The sequence below is a fragment of the Petaurus breviceps genome, unplaced genomic scaffold (assembly GCF_028583685.1).
Source record: "Petaurus breviceps papuanus isolate PSGF00001 unplaced genomic scaffold, PetGlider_PUasm1.0 688, whole genome shotgun sequence".
NCBI lineage: Eukaryota > Metazoa > Chordata > Mammalia > Diprotodontia > Petauridae > Petaurus > Petaurus breviceps.
Window position 1 is genome coordinate 18,007,101 of NW_027186457.1, and position 6,000 is coordinate 18,013,100.

Here is a 6,000-nt window from a genome sequence, read left to right on the forward strand (position 1 = left end):
CATTTTACCACTTGACTGTGAAGAACAAATAAAATAGGAAGCTACCACATTGTGTGCCTTCTCCTTCTGTAATGGTCACATCCCAGGTGAGAAGAAGCTCTTCAACATACTGCCACCCCCCTCCCTCCCCAGCAAGTGTATCAAGGTATCTCTGCTCCCTACCCCCATGTAACTCAGTAAATCAGTCAATTAACATTTATTAATCATCTATTAAGTGCCAGACAGTGCTAAACCCTAGGGATATGTATTTGGTAAAAGAAGGGCAATCCCCGCCCTCAAGGAATTTACAATCTAGTGGGAGAAGACTACACTGAAAAGGAAGGTATAAAGGACTGGAGAGGTAAGAGGAAGATAGACAACCACTCAGGCTAAGTGAAGATATCTGAAGGGAGGGGTGGGAAATGAAGGGATGGCTAGTTTAAGTACTCTCCTTAAATTAGGTTTTAGGAGGAGTTCTCGGCTCTACCCTTCAATTAAAGGGTGAAGATTTATATACTTTACTCTCTAAGGAGAGAATTACGAGGGGCAAATGATAGTGTGAATGATGATGTGTGAATACCCAGTTGGATATTATCTTGCAATATGATTATCTTCCTGGAAACAGGATTGAGTCTAGAGAAATGCAGCTGGACAGGAAATGAGGAGCCTTCTTTAATGAGTCACCCTTTGAGTCCTTTCTCCTCTCATGCAAAAACTTAATTTGTTATGAAAGTTGATTTGAAAAATCTTTTTCTGCTGTTTTGCTTTCTCTGGAAAGTCTTACAGTATGTGCCCCAGACACCATAGCTCCTAGTTATGGCTCTGTTCCTTCCCTGTAAGCAGCTAATATTTACATAATTTCTTCTCATAGAAGAAACCTACACATTGTACTGTGAATTAGTTCAATGCATTACTCCTTCTGAAGAGGGTGCCCACTAAGAGGATTAGGGCTGCTCTGGAGACCCCAAAATACCAACATGTCCCTGCTGAATGGATTCCACTCAAGTCTTTCCAGCCAAAGAAAAGTAAAATTTATTAAAAGTTCACTTGCATTAGACACAGAGTAAGTTTGTGCTCGGTCATTATATGGTGCTGTCACTCTTCTATGGCATTCTCACTATTCTATGGCATTCTATGATGATGTGAGGGTCTTATATACAGAAAGTGGTGGGAGGAATCTAGGGGTGGTCTAGAGGAGGAGTTTGGGGAGGGTCTTCAGGAGGAGCTAATGAGGTCAATGAGTGATTAAGGGTGGGAGGTACCTGAAGGCTACAGACAAAGGTGGGCAGGCCAGTTCAAGGATGTATTGATATTTTGTTAGGCTCAAGGATGTGAAGTAGATGAGCAATGGAGGGCTAGGCGAGTAACTAGGCTAGTAGGTAGCAGTTAGTAAATAGGCACAATGTAAGGCTTATTGCCTCATGTAAATGTTTCATCAAATGAGACAATTTAATCAAGAGTCCAAGGGAGGTTCCAAGAACCTATACCTCAAGGACTCAAGGAGAGCTCCAGAAGGGGCTCCCAGAGCCCATACCTCATCACTTCCAGGGAGATTTTCAGGAAGATAAAAAAAAAAAAATCATAAAATCATCATTCTAGACTTGGAAGGGAACTTGAAGACAGTGTCATCCAACCTTCTCATTTTACAGATAAGGAAACTGACTGAGAAATGTTAAGTGACTTGCTTGGGCTAATTAGAGATATTATATGTCTGAAACAATATTTGAACCTGGTTTTTTCCTACTCTAAATTCAATCCTCTATCCATGAAAGGGCAACTAAAAGGGACTCAATGGAGTTAGTGTTTACATTCCTGTATAAAAAGATGATACATGTTAACTTCTAAGAATTGTATCATTATCAGGACAATTAAAAAGAATTTTCCTAGACAGGGGGAGTGACTATGAGTCAAATATGTTGGAATGATCTCCAAAAAGAGTGTAGGCTTGAGAAAGAGGGAAGCACTTGGAAAAAGGGGAAGGAAGAAGTAGAATAAGGCAAATTTTCTCACATAAAGGGGACTTAAATGAAAGAGGTTTTTTTATATATATATATATAATGGAGGAGAAACCAGAGGGCCATACTTGAACCTTGCTGTCATCAGAATTGGTTCAAAGAGTACTGTATATATACAAACTCAGTAGTGTATAGAAATCTAGCATACCCAATAGGGAGATAGGATGAAAAAGGAATAATAGATGTGTGTATATATATATATATATATGTGTGTGTGTGTGTGTGTGTGTGTGTGTGTGTGTGTGTGTGTGTGTCTGATAAGGAAGAGGGCTGCTTGGGGAAGTTTCTAACCAGAAACCGACTTCTGAGCAAGGACAGGAGAGAGAAAAAGACAGAGAGAGAGACACAGAGAGACAGAGAGACAGACAGAGACAGAGACAGAGAGACAGAGACAGAGAGATCAGAGGGAAATGGGATGGAGGGAAATGCAGTTAATGATCATAATTGTGAATGTGAATGAGATGAGTTAACCCAATAATATGTTGTATACAAGAGACACACTTGTAACAGAAAGACTTCCACAGAATTGAATATAGAACATGAACACTATCATGATATCAGACAAAGAAAAGCAAAAATATGCCTAATTGAAAGAGAAAACCAGAGAAACTACATTTTTCTTAAAGGTACCATAGACAATGTGGTAATATTAAAAAAAAATACAAGTTTCTCTCATAAAATGTCTCATTTCTCTAATATAGGGAACTAAGTCAAACTTAGAGGCATCTAGGTGGGTCAGTGGATAGAACACTGGCCCTGGAGTCAGGAAGACCTGAGTTTAAATCTGGCCTCAGATATTCACTAAATATGTGGCTCTGGGCAAGTCATTTTAGCCTGTTTGCCTTAATCCACAGAAGAAGAAAATGGTAAACCACCCTAGTTATTATTGTTGTCATTATTATGATGTAATTATTATTCCATCTCTGATATGAAAGAACACAGGTTATTTTTGATGTTTTATTTTGAAAAATCATAATGTGACAATTATCTATCATCCATAATCCCAATTTCATAAAGGAGGAAATTTCTGCATGGACCTTGGTCTTATTTTCAAAAGGTTAGCCTAGATTGGAATGGCAAACTTTGTTTGTCTTTGTCCTTCCCATTATTCCCACATCTCTTTCAGTATTGTGGAATTTAAAACTGATTTCTGAAAGAAAGAACCACATTCATGGGAAATGCCAGATGAACGCTGTGGACAACAAAATCCTTTTTCATTTATACAACATAGACGCACAAGCTCCCTTTATGCTGACCCCACTAGGGCATTTCCATTTGGATCAGAATGGGATCATTTCTGAATTTGGAGCCTAGCCCAGCTTCCATTACTGTGCAGCCCACAACATACTGGTGATTGCTAATTGGGTGCAAATTGTGGTGGTGTTTCTGGTGACCTGGACATGTGTTCAATAGAAACTGAAATGAGCCCCTCAACTCATTTCCCATAGACCCGAAAACATCTGCCAGATGGTGATAGCTTTCCATTACTATTGAGCTGGATCACATTGGAACAAATGACTTAGATTTACAGCATTCAAAAGCTCACTCTGAAATTTCTAAGATATCCATAGAGATTAGCCTTAATGAAAAACCACATTAATCTACATTGGGCATTGTGATTAGTTCTAAAATGAGTAATTCTTTCCTCCCCCCACCAAATTCAGGCTCAAAACATCCTTTATTCACTTTTCCGTAATGTGGGCAAAATGTCAGGAAAATTTATTGGTATAAAGCTAACTATTAGGATATCAAAATTAATTTTGATTCCCTGAGGTATCTTATTTTAATTAACAAATTCAAGCTTCTGCTCTATTAATTAGCAGGGTGAAGGAATAAGTTTTAGATGAGTTTAATTCTAATAAAGCATTTATCCTCTAAAAATCATAAAAAAGCTTTAAGAATCTCAATCTAATTTCTACTCCTCATTTAATAGCATCACTGAGAAATCCTAGTCACAGGAGTTGAACAACTGTTATTTGTTATTTTTAATTTAAAGTTTTCTTCTGAATACAACTATTTTTCAAACACTTCCTTTATTAGTGGTACCATAGCTTTTTCCTCATGTCCTTGAAAAATTATTAACCTAATTATATATTCATTTAATTTTTTACAATATTGCTCCTGTCCTTAACAAGGCTATTTGTCTGCCTCACTACTAGTACCCTGTTATTTTCTCACTGTAAGACTAGAAAATAAGGAGACCAGTTATTTTGGCCATCCAAACAGGAAATCCCCATCCTCCTTGAGTCTTGGCACAATTGAACCATGCATTCTTCTGCCTTGAAAAGTAGTCTACTTAAAAAGGACTTGTTTCCTATTGCATGTACTCTAACTTAAGAATTTGTTACTGGGTGTCTTGCTGCATTTGACAAAGTTGAACAATTTTATAGTGGTTTCACCTCCCACAGAGCCAGGAAATGATGGCTCCAGGCCATGTAGAATGAAGAAATCCATTCTGAAAGTCTTCATATAGGCATATCAAAATCCTCAATGGACTTTTCTACTTACAAATGAGTGAGGATGTAAGCAGGTTAGAAATGAAATGCATTCTAGAATATCCTCAAGGGTTATCTTTGGAATGGGTCTATCTTACATCAATAACAATTCCAAAAAAAGATTAATTTTTGCGTATGAATTCTGTCTTCCACAGCCAGACAGGCTTTGCATTAACTACACACAACTATAGGCAATGCCTCCAAATTTCTTTCTGAGAAATGCTGGATTCAGGAAGAACGTAAGTTCAGATTTCACCTCACACACTTACTATCTATGTGACCTCCTAGGTGAGTAACTTAACCTTTCTTAGACTCACTTTCAATAATAGTCCATATCTCATAGCATTGTTGTGAGGATCAAAGTAGATAATATAAGTACAATACTTTGAAAAACCCTTAATGGGTCATTTAAATGTTATTATTTATTTAAAATTTAAACCAAAAAGAAAACATCAATATTTCGAGTTACTTTTAATTTTGGAATTTCAAACCAATGTAAATGGTTCAATTATTTTGAGTTCATGTCGATTATTGATTATTGTAGGAAAGATATAATCTGATGGATTTGCAAAAGGTTTAAAATTTATTCTAACATATCATGAACTTAAAACACTAAAAATATTTTTCATTTCTAAGGTGTCTTCTGTCCTTCCTTCTTGCAGTTGGATTATTCCCAAGTATGTTGAACATATAAAAAACATTACATTATTCTTCATCAGTATTAAGCTTTCTGGTATGTACCTTTGGATCTCCCTTTTGTCGTCTATCTACTGGTATTGTGGAAGTTTAGGAATGCTTGAGATCACAAAATATTCATTCATCCAGGTCCTGCTGAATGAATTCGACTCAAGTCTTCTCTCAGCCAAAGTAAAGCAAAGTGTATTAAAGATTTGCCATAATGGGTAGACTCTTATGGAGCCTAAATATCTGTAACACTTGTATTGTATAATCTGACACAGAGTGAGTCTGCGCTAGATTGAATTCTCGGCCCCTTCATGGAGGCAGGATGGATCTTATATACAGAAAGATTGTGGGAGGATTTAAGAATGGTCTAGAGGAGGGGTTTGGCAGGGTCTTGAGGAGGAGTCTGAAGATTATTTTGTGGGGACTGAGTTCAGACTCCAGTTATGAGATTAAGGGTGGGAAATAGTTGAAGGCTCCCTGGAGATGACAGACAATGGAGGGCTAAGCTAGTTTAAGGGTAACAACTTTGGGTATAGATATTTGGATAGGATCAAGGGTGGGAAGTAGCTAGACAGTGGAGGGCTAGGCTAGGTTAAGAGTAACAGAGATTTGGGCCTAGGATAATGAAAGGCTTGTGGCCTCAGGCAAATGCCTCATCAACTGGGAAGATTCAATCAGACTTCAGGGTGTTTCCCAGAGACCTTACCCTATCAGTACTCAGTGCTTCTTAAACTATGGGTTGGATTCCATATTTGCCAACAGAAAAAGGTTTCTGAATGCTCAATGACCAAATATTAATTAAAAATCAAAGACATAATGAATCTAAG